This window comes from Strongylocentrotus purpuratus, unplaced genomic scaffold (genome assembly GCF_000002235.5).
Source record: "Strongylocentrotus purpuratus isolate Spur 01 unplaced genomic scaffold, Spur_5.0 spur5_scaffold_10, whole genome shotgun sequence".
Lineage (NCBI taxonomy): Eukaryota > Metazoa > Echinodermata > Echinoidea > Camarodonta > Strongylocentrotidae > Strongylocentrotus > Strongylocentrotus purpuratus.
This window is the reverse complement of record NW_022145595.1, coordinates 9,161,352-9,175,560: the sequence shown is the minus strand read 5'-3', so window position 1 is coordinate 9,175,560 and position 14,209 is coordinate 9,161,352. Positions and strand designations below refer to the sequence as shown.

Sequence of the window (14,209 nt, the reverse complement as noted above, 5' to 3'; positions counted from 1 at the left end):
CCTGATGCATTTAAAATGCAACTTTTTGTGTCTCTTTCAGTTTTTGGAGAAACTGCCTAAGCTTTATAGAAAACCTGACAAACAAAAAATAAAACAATTCTGAAAAGGCTTTTTGAACACTTTTTTAATGGTAGAAAGTAGTAACAGAGAGATTGTAATGAAGTATCAAAGTTTTTGGCAAGGTTTATAGAAAATAAAAAATTATTAAAGAATGTATGAATTGATTATTGATTGTCAGATGAAGGAAAGCTGTATGGGAGGGAAGGTTGTTCAGTGATGAATGTCAAATGTCTTGAAAATGAAGGAAAGGGTATTTGATTTAGAAGGGCATTCTGAGAAGGCTTTGGAAACTCTATTGTTGAATACTAGAAAGTATTACAATTTTTGTAAGATTTTTAGAAAATACAATTCTTTTAAAGAGTGAATGAATCAATTATAAATATAAGTATTTAGAGATAGTATATACCATTTTCTTTCCATTATCTCAATAAGAATTATGATTATTAGTTAGATTATTACAAATTTAGATAAGGCAACATCACCAACAGTCATCCGTAATGCAATTCAATTGCAGTTTTTGTGTCTCTTTCAGTTTTTTAAGAAACTGCCTAAGCTTAATGGTTCCTCTTAAACCTAACAAACAACAAATTAAATTAATGAGTTAATATTTTACTAAAAATGAAACATATGTTTTCTTTCAGTTCACTTAAATCTCTACTATCACCTTGTGATTTCAAGAGGTATAAATGAGGAAGTTTACTGATTTTTCATCTCAATCGTTTCCTCCTTATACATCAATCATTAACTAAGACTCCTGATTATCAGTGATGCATCGCGTATCATCATTTATCAATTGGTTGGGGTGTCATATCCTTGTATTTATAAAAGCGGGGATGGACTTTCAAACATTGATCTACGAGATGGGTTTTCTATTGACGAACGTTAATGAGTGATATCTCAATGTAACACAGTGCCCTTTCATTGTTCCTTGCCGCTCTGCTTTTAAATCTACTGTTATGGACCCTCAGTTTGTAGCACTAAAACATTTGTTTTGAGGCAGACAGGAGTTGAGGTACTTTTAATCCATGACACATTGACATGGAGTTAATGTTTTTCTGGCTTCACACAGATTTCGTATTGATTTAATTTTATTTGTGAGATAGGTTTGGCTGTTGCAGCAAGTTAATGAGTGATTTGTCAATGCAACATAGTGCCCTTTCATTGTGTGTTGCCAGTCAGCCTTCACATCTGCTGTTGGCTATTGGCATAATGTCTGTTTGGTGCGAGAAGGGCATTGATTAATCCAACAGAGTTAATGCCCTTCCAGCTCCAAACTCCAAACTCCAAAGTAACTCTTTGACTAAACATGCAAAACAATCTTTATCTTGAAAGGGCTGTGCAGTCCTGAAATGAAGGGGGGGGGGGTGAAGAATTATCATTCCTCTAGGGATTTTTGCCTTCTCTGTTGCCTATTTTAGTTCATTGAATTTGATTTAATATAAGACAAAAATGAGCAAAGAGGAAATGCAGCCTCTGCTAGTTATTGAGTGACTCATGGAGTACTTATAAAGCTCAATTAATCATAAACTATCATCTGCAGCATCCCAACTGCATCTGCTAGGGGGAAAATGCAGTCCAATTCATAACCTCGTAATCTCGGTAAATGGTAGCATTTGTCAAACTAATGAACCAGTATAATCTGAGCCGGCAATTGTTCAATGACATTAGTGGTTCTGAGAGCAAGAAGGTCATTAAGTGATAAACTTTGACATTTAATAAATACCCTTATGGCACTCTGCAAATGATTTATTGAAATAATGCTCTGCCCCAGTCATTCTTAAATGATGTTAATATACCATATCGTCCTATCAGAGCCAAAAGGGCATTAACCCATTTACTTGAATGTAGAGTTATTGCCCTTCTGACTCTCAAAAAATGATATATTGAAATAATTATCTGTCCGGTAATTCTTCAATGAAGCTAATATAATGTCTGCTCAGAGCCAGAAAGACATACTTTATTATAAGAGTTATTGTCCTTATAGCTCTCAGCAAATGACGTATTGAAATCAATTCCTTACCTGGTAACTCTTCAATCTTCAATGAAGTTTCTGTATCATATCTGCTGAGAGCCAGAAGGACATTAATGAAGAGATGGCATCGATAAAGAGATGATGCCCCTCTGGCTGTCATCAAATGATGTATTGAAATATATTCCTTGTGGATACGAATCATTGCTGTGTGACCCATTTTTCTTCTCAAAATTAGGGGCAAAGAGCAATTGAAAAGTTCAGGGGGACATTGATCTGTGACGGCTAGGACGTTTATAAATGGAGAGTGACTATTTATTGGTATTTAAGGAGATAGATTATTTATTGGAATTTGCAATCAGATCGTAAGATAAAGAAGCAGTAAACAAAGTGCACTGTTGGAGAGAGGGAACATCGAGAAGCAGCAATATGACAGAGAAATGAATGGTAATTTATTTGCGAGATGGATTGTTTAAAAAGTGAAAATATTTAGTAAAGAAGGTACGAAAATGGAAAGATGCATGCCTAAATTCAAGTGCACTGTTAAAGGAGGAGGAGAGTAGCAAAGAGAGAGAGAGAGAGGGGGAGAGAGAGAGGGGGGGGGGGGGGAGGAGAAGGGAGAATATTTGTTGGTCAAGGCAAACTACATGTATAAATGAAAGAAAAGAAGATAGCTTTCATAACATGTGCATGACTAGGGAAGACATCAAAATTTGAAGAGTAACGAGAGAGTAATTGTAAGAAAAGAAGACCGCACACGCGGCGGCATAACCAGGGGACACATCAATAATCCATTAGCGCCTCATTTTGTTGAACTACAAAATGCATGCTTTTGTCAACGAATGTTCCAGGGAGGCAGCAGCGCTAATGCTGTGTGTTTGATTGATAGCATTCCGCTGTAGTATACAGTCGCATGCAAGATATATACACAGGCATCATATGCCATGGCAGACTTTTGGGAGAGGTGGGGGGGGGGGGGGCACAACTATACTAAAAATAAATAAAAATGTGCCCCCCCCCCCTTTTTTTACCAATTGTGGAACCAAACAGCACCTCCAAAACCTGATAACTATATGTATAATTTTTTTAATGTTTTTTTAATAACTTATCACAAACTTTTCATACTTTTGCCCCCCCCCCCCCCTTCCCCCCCAATCCTGAATCCATCTCTGTTATATGGATGTTTGTGAGATTTGGCGCCTTGCACATAAACATTTACATCACTGGTTCCAACGCGGTATAAATAATGATCTAAATAATTGTCAAAAGGGGCATAATGGACACAAAAATATTACTTGCACATAGTGTATCAATCATAATAGTGCAGCTGAGAGCCAGAAGGGCATTGTATATTATTAATGCATTTCACTTTATAGAGAGTTAAAGCCCAACACCCCTTTTATTTTGCTGGAAAGCATGTGCTGTAAATGTGGGCTATAGCATTGGCCTTAGGGCAGCAGTAAAGGCAAGATTATATCAATTCATCCATACATTGTAATTAGCCTGATTTAATTAGGTGGTCTGTCAACGACAGATCACCTATTGATTTCGCTAGAATTTTCTTTCTTTCTTTCTTTCTTTATTTTTATTTCTTCCGTACACTTTTTTGTGCACACGTTTACTCGAAATCGACAAGGTCAATTTCCTTCAAATTTCTGTCAGTCATCAAGCTCTATAATATCAAGTTCCTAAAACCTTTTTCAAGTTCATGGGGTCATCGTGACGTCATCCAGGCGCCATTTTGTAAAAGTCAGGTCATTATCATATCTCGATAACGAGTCATCAAAAATCAACCATATTTAATATACATCAACTTCAGGTCAAAGTTCAACTAAAAATGTCAACAAATTTTGCGCGCGCACCTCGACGCGCACGTACGCGCGTATCAAAATTTTAAAATGCTCAAATTCGTTCCAAATTAATTTTGCATACGTTTTAGGCCATTTTAAGCATTTTGCAAAAAAACGCGCGCACGGACATGCGCGCGCGTTTTCGCGCGTACTTGCATTTTGCAACGTAGAATTGCCAAATTTTCTTTGTCATCATATTTGGCACATTTTTTCAAGCATTTTGATACCTTGTTCAACTTTTTCTGCCCATTAATAACGGAATGAGCGTCCGTTTAAGATAATTACCGTGCGCGCGAGCTTTTGTAATACATAGCATACATGGGCAAAAACATGCCTGTACAAAATCCATTGTAGCGCTTTAGGATGCAAGGTGACCCCAAGTTTTTTTTCATATTTTGATAGAGTATGAATCGGAGATATGATTTCATGTTTCATTTGACCCTCAATTAACTCATGACGTCATCATAATGGCCTCCGAACTCAAAATTTCAATTTTCATATTATGACGTCAGCAGATTTTTGGAAAATTGATTGTATCTCTGCAAATATTGATCAATTTTCTTTCAAATTTTAATATGTTCTACCTTAGAATATTCTCTACAAATGCAGTCACCACGATATTTCATTTTGACAAAGGCATCATGGCGTATTTTTGCGATTAAAGGAGGCATGTCAATTTTTCACATTTTGCGTGGATTCTCTATGGGACATGACTTTTTCTCAAAACTGGATTCTACATTCTCGTCTTTCGCGAGCAATATCTCCGTCGTTTTTTTTTTGTTAAGGCTGAGCTTTGAGTATGTTGTAGCTGAGACAATAAGCTATCACAAGTGTGCCCTTTATTTTTCGATCAGATGCCGGGATCATGCTCATATTTCACTTACAAAGTGGCATTAGAGAATTCCATTTTCCGTTTACGTGTAATCTCTATGTGAAATGTTTTGGTATATCGGTAACGCACTTGACTTCCGACCTCGAGGTCCCTGGTTCGAGTCCGGGCGTCTCCAACAATTTGTTTTCTTCACTTTTTTTTCTTTTTGACCTTTCACTGTACCATCTCCTTTGAATATTAAAACACGTAGAATCGCAAATAATGTAATAAACAACCATATTTACTTTATTATTACCCTATTATCACTTGATCCATTACTTTTTGCGTGTAATCCTTATGGGAGATGACTTTTTCTCAAATCTGGATTCTACATTCTTGTCTTTTGCGAGCAATATCGCCGTTATTTCGGCTTGATTTTTGTTGATTTTTGAGTATGTTGTAGCTGAGACTATATACTAGCTCAAAGTTCTCTCATTTTGTTCAGTCTGATGTCATCATGGTCTGTTGATGATGATCATCAACATCATCATGATCGTGATGATCATCATCATCGTCATCACCATTACTATCAAGATCATCATCATCATGATCATCATCATGATCATCATTGTTTACATGTCTATATAACTTGAAGGCAGACCACCTTATTCGTCCTCGTGACGAATTAAAATCTAGTTTTATTTATAGTCGTAGAGCACCCAAATGGATGGTTGTCATGACATCTTGCTATTTCTACCTCCACTTGTTTTTTATGCCTCCGTTACGAAGTAGCCGGAGGCATTATGTTTTCGGGTTGTCCGTCCGTCCGTCTGTACGTACGTCTGTACGTACGTCTGTACGTACGTACGTCTGTACGTACGTACGTACGTCCCGTTCTCGTGATCGCGTTATCTGAAGAACCGATTGATGGATTCCTGCCAAACTTTGGTCATGTATGTATCTTGCAGAGCCGATGAACTGATTAGATTTTGGGGTTACGAGGTCAAAGGTCAAAGGTCACAGGGCTCATTATGTATGCAAAAACAGCTCGTGATCGCGTTATCTGAAGAACCGATTGATGGATTCCTGCCAAACTTTGGTCATGTATGTATCTTGCAGAGTCAAAGAACTGATTAGATTTTGGGGTCATGAGGTTAAAGGTCAAAGGTCACAGGGCTCATTATGTATGCAAAAACAGCTCGTGATCGCGTTATCTCAAGAACCAAGTAATGGATTGCTGCCAAACTTAGGTCATGTATGTTACTTGCAGAACCGATGAAGTGATTAAATTTTGGGGTCACGAGGTCAAAGGTCAAAGGCTACAGCACACATTATGTATGCAAAAACAGCTCGTGATCGCGTTCTCAAGAACCGATTGATGGATTCCTGCCAAAATTAGGTCATGTATGTTACTTGCAGAGCCAATGAACTGAGTAGATTTTTGGTTCATAAGATCAAAGGTCATGGGCTCATTATGTATGCAAAAATAGCTTGTGAACACATTCTCATTAGAACTGACAGATGGATTACTATTTAACTCAGGACATCTTGCAGAGCCAATGAACTGAGTAGATTTTAGGGTCATGAGGTCAAAGATCAAAGGGTCATATATGTATATGAGAAATTGCTTGTAATCACGATATTCTGAGAACCTGTTAATGGATTACAATTGAACTTGAATTCGAAAAATGTCTTCTGTTTTGGTTTGTAAAATTGCTCTATGACGGAGGCATCATTTTCGACTGCGCGCAGTCGAATTCCATCTAGTTTGTTGTTGGTAAACTATTGATGTCTTTGGTCTAATAAAAATTGATAAGGCAACTAGCAAAACTCATGTCCACAAAAATCATCTCATATTTGAAAAGAATGAACAAGGTTCTTTCAAAATGATCTTCACTGAAAATGTATACATCCTCCCCAATTTTTAATGGGACAACACCAATAATTATAACTTCACCAAAAGCTTTAATTTGTGAATAATTAAACCAATGGGAGCAAGAAGGGTGCGTTTTATTATGTGTTGTTATCTACTCAGTACTCTCAGATATAACAGTTAAATTCTACGAAGAATTCTGTAGTTAAAGGTCATGTTTACATCACTTTGGAGTGAATAATTATTTTTTAAATGTATGTTTGGTATGTTTTTTTAAAATGTGTGAATGATGGTTGTATATTTTGTCTATATCTCCTTGTTCTAATACCGTTATTTTTAATTCACTCCTTTCCCTAAAAAAATGAAGCTGTTCCCCCACCCCCGTATACTATCTGAACACATACATCTGCAATACCGGTAAGAGTAAGATATGTACTTGATTCTGTTTCTGATTCTTGTAGTAGACCTCAGCTATTCTTGGCCGTTGCCCTGTTCTTGGTTGGCACCATGCTGCCGCAGGTTTAATTATTAATCGAGAGGTGGGGAAGGACGGGGTTTAGACGTCGAACCCGACTTCCAAAGTCGACCGAACGATCGACTCCAGAAATAGCGGTTAGATGATTAATAGGGACCTGTGATGCTTGATGCGGGGGTTATAGGGCTTGGAGAACATGAAAGACACTGCGGGAATCAACTAGCGCACGGTATGAGCTCTCCATCCATCGCAATACATGAAAGGAAATGAGCGCATGGATCAGGGTGCTGTGTTATACAATAGGGCAGATTTTCAAGCAGCTCGGTGTAATTAATGCATGATCGCAAATACTTGAGGTAAAATCAACCTTGGGCATTTTCAATAACATTTTGCCTCATGTTTGGAAATGTGTGAACTTGAAAATGATGTATTATGTATAAATAGGAACACGATTTCTGTAGGTATACAATACAACATTGGAATTTGCCTGAAGTTGTTTTCTTGAAAGTTTTCGCGATTTTGTTCTATTTGCCCATTAGCTGGAATTCAATGAATTTGTTGAGTGGGCAAGCATTTCAATATATTATATTTTATCTCCGTCATCAACAGAGGACACTATTTCATTTGTGTCTTCAATTTTTCGTAAATGTACCTCCCGATGCTGTCCTGATTTAATAGGGGCTGTAGTGAAATCTGGGTCGCTAGCCTGAACAAAACACCGTGATTGGAAATCTAGTAAAAGGTGTAAAAAGAGTGCACAAGAGATTTAGCAAAAATCTATCTTTTCCCCGAAGTAGGTCGGGTCGAACATAAGATCGTTGGTAGAAAGGATGAGGGTAGTATGTGGTAGGTTGATGTATGTTGCAGAAAGTAAGATGGATGTACACTTCTGTGACGGGATCTGCCTGAGGTTGTATGCGTGTGCACGTTGCATGATCTGGTTCTGATGGTGTGCTCGTGTATTGTAGGATGTCTAGGAGTTAGTATGAATGTCTATGTTACAAATGTGGTAGTGTGTGTGTATGACACAGGGTACTGTTATGTTATTAATTGGGGTTGATGAACTGTATGTGGTATGCAATGAGTTGTATGTTACATATAGTATATGGCAGGGATGGTATATGTATATTACAACAATGTCACAGGGTTCTGTTATTAATTGGGGGTGATGTACTGTCTTTGGTATGCAATGAGTAGTATGTTACATAATACATATGGTATATGGCAGGGATGGTATATGTATATTACAACAATGTCACAGGGTTCTGTTATTAATTGGGGGTGATGTACTGTCTGTGGTATGCAAATGGTTGTATGTTACATATAGTATATGTCGGGGATGGTATATGTATATTACAACAATGTCACAGAGTTCTGTTATTAATTGGGGGTGATGTACTGTCTGTGGTATGCAAATGGTTGTATGTTACATATAGTATATGGCAGGGATGGTATATGTATATTACAACAATGTCACAGAGTTCTGTTATTAATTGGGGGTGATGTACTGTCTGTGGTATGCAAATGGTTGTATGTTACATATAGTATATGTCGGGGATGGTATATGTATATTACAACAATGTCACAGAGTTCTGTTATTAATTGTGGGTGATGTACTGTCTGTGGTATGCAAATGATTGTATGTGACCTTTAGTATATGTCGGGAATGGTATATGTTTATAACAATAATGACATATCTGAATCTGTTCCGTTCCTAGGCTGGTTTTGATCCTCGGAGCGGGTTATCAATGACCAATAAGAACGTTTATACCCTCCATATTTGTTACAGAATGTGTTGGTGGTGACTCGATGCGTACCGTATGTATGTTGTTATGTTACAAGATGTGGTGTGCAGTATGCTTATGTGTTTAACAGAATGTATCAGGGTGGATTACTAGGCTTGTGTATGTTTAATATAAGATGTGCTATGCACATACATTACAGATTGTCTTATGGAGTGGTTCAGAACGTAAATATGGAATTCAGTAACACAATGTGATGTATGCATGTAGGCCTAAAACTTGTACTGGAATTTGCTTTAAAATTGGGAATTCATGCATAAGCCTATATAATTTTATCACAAGTCCGTGTGCATGCGTAATTTGTGTCGCATTTGTGTCGTAAATGTTTATGGATTTGTGGAAGTGCATGTTATGGACGTGATCTTTTGGTAGATTTGCTGTAGAGTTTTCACAAAGTGTCGGGTAAATCGGACCGAACAATTTGTAGATGAGAGGGGTTTATTTCACAAACATTACCCCGACATTTCGTTGATAAAAGGGCATGTTTATCACAAAGGTCTGGTAACGCGACCACCCGATGACCAGATGATTCAAAGTAAGCCTTGTAAGTCCATATATGTAGATAGGATGAATGAGGGGCGAGTATGTGTAATATATGTAAGAAGATGTTGTATGTGCTTGTAACTTAGAATGTGGTGAGTCGACTCTTGAAAATGGAACCGCGCAAATAGCACTGTGGTGATTACATAGGCAGCGGATGAAGCTCCCTTTACAGCATACATTTGTAGGTGGATACCCATTAGCCTAAATAAGCTCCAGTTTAACCCCCTGCCTTCTGGAACTGGGTGGTTCTGGGGCCCGTTTCACAAAACTTGTCATCAGTGATAAGTGTCTGTCTTTGTTATAAGCTACTGAAATCCTTGCTTCTGATTGGTTATCAGCGGATTTGTCACTGATTTTGGTCATTTGTCATTGAAAAAAGGCTTTGTGAAACGGGTCCCTGGTATCAAGCCTATGGGGATGACAGAATCCAGTAGTCAACAGGTTAAGATAGAGAGATAGCTTTTTTTGCTGCGGTTTACCTCGACATATCTGAACAAGCCTTTATATAGCAGGTTATATTGTAGATTGGAAACTCGGTCAAATGAAATGAAGACACGACTCCTGGGGAGTGTTTCACAAAGACTAAGATCGACTTTGAGTTGGAGTTAACTATGGCAGGCCATTCATGCCACCGTTTGCTCTCGCCATTTACTGGCCTTGGTCTCTCAAGGGACCTACAAATCATGGTCACAATCCTACAGAATTTACATTTTTTTAATATTCATTTTTGAAGGAAAAAATATCATAATTGAGAGACCAATGGTGAGAGCAACCAGAGGCATGAAGAGCCTGCCATAGTTAAGTCCAACTTAAAGTTGATCTTAGTCTTTGTGAAACACCCCCCTGATCCAGCAGCATGGAGATTGATGTTCTAAGAGCGTAAGAGTAGGTGGTGATCAAGTGTCTGGCTATTTTCAAAGGGAGGTTCTTTAAGACGTTAGGGGTTTGCTCATCATAACGTAGTCAAACAAATGGCAGAGATGTGCTTCTAATAGCATCATCGATATTGTGTTTAGTCTTGCCCTTAGGCTTAAAGGCCCACTGCACTACTGGTAGCTACATGCGCCCTCTATATAACAAACAATACCTAATCGGTGACCATTGGTCCCCCATGATCCTCTTTTTTTTATGTTAACTGAGAGCTGAGTTGATGAGATAACCACCTGCCCAGTGACCTTGCAGAGCGGTCTAATCCCTCCTGTAAACTACGGCAGATAAGCTTTAACACATTTCTTATATATCAATGAGTATTTTAAGATTCTGAGTATGAGATGTGAAGCTAGTTATATTTTCTTTATTAAAGAGAATGAGAAATTTTGAGGTGACTTTGCAGGTCAATCTTAATACTGTGATAATAATTTCCCAAGTTATATTTGATGTTCTCTTTTTGTTTTTGTTAAATTTACGTGTATACATGTATATCTAATTTGAGTTTTGCAGTTTTTAATATTTCCTCCCACATCATATTCCAAACATCTCAAACTGTATGCTTACGGTAGCTGGAGAATTTTGTTTCACAAAGATCCTAAGTAGAACTTAACACTAAGTTGGACTTAAAAATTATGGAAAGCCATTAGCATCTTTGAAAATATTTTGTAAAAGTTATTTTGAAAGGCATTAATTGTTTATTCAAATCATTCATATTGTCTATCATCAAGGAGATTTCATGTTCTGGATGTTGAATTTATAAAAAGTCTAAAATACTTGAATTTCTGCTTTTGAATATATTTCATTTTAAGACTCCAATGGCTGTCCATAATTTTTAAGTCCAACTTAAAGTTAAGTTCTACTTAGGATCTTTGTGAAACACCCCCCTGGTGAGAGCTAGAAGGGCATTCAATCCAATGTAGATTTGTGAAAGGAAACGTGAGGTGCCCTTCTTGCTGTCAGCAGCCGACATATAATGTAGAAATGCGATTAACTTGCTTGGTAGACCAAGGGATGGGTCATGGAGACAGGTCATGTGATACGATGCAGTTTCCCTGGATGTACCAGAATGCAGTTACACTGCAACCCAACGCTGCATTAAAAGGGATAGCGGATGTGGTGAGATCGTGGATGATGCAGGATGAGAGATAGAGATATATAAAGGTAGTTGGAGAAAGGATAGAAGCAGAGAGAGAGAGAGAGAGAGAGAGAGATAGCATATATAAGGAAAGGAGAGGGGAAGAGAATAAATAGTACACAAAATGAGAGAGAGAGAGAGTTATAGAGGGATAGAACATGAAAGGAGAGAAGAGAAGATATTTTATACAGGATGGGAGAGAGAGAGAGAGAGAGAGAGAGAGAGAGAAGGGATAGTACATATCTTTACAAGGATACTTCAAATTAAAGCAGAAACACGATAAAAATAGGTGAAAGTTAATGAGATTAATTTTTTTTAAAGAGAATAAGCAGAGAATTGTAGTGCAAGAAATAGAAGGAAAAGAAATAAGGGAAAAGTAAAAATGAAACTGAATGACCGAGAGAGGAGATGAAATTGAAGTGGTTTTGAAAGGCAGGGGTTGTTTGGAGAAGGATCCCGATCGAAATTAGTGGAGTGTGAGAGACGGAGGAAAACAAACAAGGAGGTGTTTAATGAGAGGGACATGATACAGGGATGAACATGGGTCGTTAGGAATTCATTCATGCTGTGAGATGACACCATAGAAGGTTACAAATCATTGGATGGTGGGAGGGGGTTCATCAGGAGGGGTAGGACACAAGAATGGGGGGTTGTTGGTGGGATGAGTAGAAAAGAGAGGGAGGGGAAATATTTGGGTAAGAGGGTTATGAATGTGAGTTATAATTATTAGCTGTGAGATGACACCATAGAAGGTTACAAATCATTTGATAGTGGGATGGGGTTCATTAGGAGGGGGTAAGGGCAGAGGATGGTGGGGGGGGGGGAGGGGGGAGGCAGGGGAAACAATTGGGTAAGAGGGTTATGAATGTGAGTTATAATTATTAGCTGTGAGATGACACCGTAGAAGGTTACAAATCATTGTATAGTGGGAGAGGCCAGGGAGAATGGTGGTGGAGGGGGGGGGGGGATAATTGAGGTACAGGGTTATGGAGGTGAGTTTGAATTTTTATTAACTGTGAGATGACACCGTACAAGGTTAAAAATCAAGGATAGTGGGAGGGGGCCCATTAAGAGGGGGTAGGGACACAAGGGCAGTGGGAGAGGGAGGGGGGGGGATAATTGGGTAACAGGATTATAAATGTGACTTTTATTAAATGTGAGTTGACACCATAGAAGGTTACAATTCATTGGATGGTGCGAGGGGGCCCATTAGGAGGGGGTAGGAACACAAGGGTGGTGGGGGGGGGGGAGGGGAATAATTGGGTAACAGGATTATGGATGGGAGTTTTATTAGCTGTGAGATGACACCATAGAAGGCTACAAATCATTTAATAGTGGGAGGGGGTCGGGACACAAGGACGGGGAGGGGGTGAGAGGAGCGGGAGGTGAAATAATTGGGTAACAGGATTATGGATGGGAGTTTTATTAGCTGTGAGATGACACCATAGAAGGTTACAAATCATTTGATAGTAATTCTCGCTACCCTAAATAGGTACGAAAATCTCGAAATTCGCGAGACGAGGTAATTTTCACTCTCTCGGGTCGTCACTACAACTTCCGGTATAGAGTCCCATCCCGCTGGCGCTAGCGCCTGTGTTCGCTGTGCAGAGTTTTCACGCACGCTAAAATCGATGCCAATCAGTGTAATTTGTACAGATTATAATATGCAATGGAAAGCTTCGGGCAGAATTAGTGACTTTAGCACAAAAGGCCGTTAAACTCTACCGTGAAAGAGAGGGTTGTGATCACGAACGCCTGCACAGGAAGCTGTAATGTCGAAAAGCTATCCCATAATGCAATGCGCGTTTTCAGGATTTTCCCCGGATCTCGGCAGAATCGCTATTTGGGGTAGCGAGAATTGGGAGGGGGCCATTACATGAAGAGGGGGTAGGGACATGAGGACAGTGAGGGGGGGGGGGGGAGGAGAGGGATATGGAATAGAAATAATTGGCGAGGCCATGTTATAACAGGAATTACAGGATCATGGGCTGTTAAAAAGTGATTCACGCTGTAAAATGATGCAGTAGATGGCAGGAAATTGATGTATGTCATGGATGTAGGATGAGAAGGCCTCCACTATAGGCTATTACATGAAGCTATTACACCTGAAATATTTTTCAATGTGGCAGGCGCATTACAGAGCAGGGTACCAGTATAACAAAAAAACTTTTAATAAGAGAAGTATATACAGTATAAGAATAGAGCCTGGGCAGTTGGTCACAGTGCTGTACATCGTAACGACATAATATAATAACGCCATGATATAATCAACCAATTAAGTGCTGTTGACACTGTCATGGGGGACAGGGAGAGGTATGAAAGCATAGAGTTGAATTCCAGGATACAATTTTCACTGTTTGTTTGATTTTCAAATTACATTGTTTTCCTCAAGAATTTGCGCAAAATTTACTGACGTTATGCCATATACATGTATATACATTATATGAATAGAGCCTGGGCAGTTGGTTACAGTGCTTTACAATATAACGCCATGATATTAATCAACCAAGTTAGCACCATTGACACTGTCATGAGGGACACAGAGAGGTATGAAAGAATTTGAGTGGAATTCTCCAAATACAATTCCACCATTGGTTTGCCTATAGCTGAGCTTTCCAAATTATGATGTGTTCCTCAAGAATTTGCGCAAATAACAGCTCTTGTGTGATATGATGCAAATACATGTAGATATATTGACTGCTATGAGAGGCATCGCTGTTTCTATAGGCTCAAGAGGACGTTACATCCAGAAAATGGCCTT

At 38.7% G+C, this 14,209-nt stretch overlaps 1 long non-coding RNA gene across 1 annotated transcript; it reads left to right on the top strand.

The window, feature by feature from the left end:
- Nucleotides 1-12,728: 12,728 nt before the first annotated feature.
- Nucleotides 12,729-13,343, top strand: LOC115921820. The gene is made up of 3 exons (XR_004063127.1): nucleotides 12,729-12,917; nucleotides 13,216-13,217; nucleotides 13,305-13,343. It is a non-coding gene; the product is annotated as an uncharacterized LOC115921820 (long non-coding RNA).
- Nucleotides 13,344-14,209: the final 866 nt, after the last annotated feature.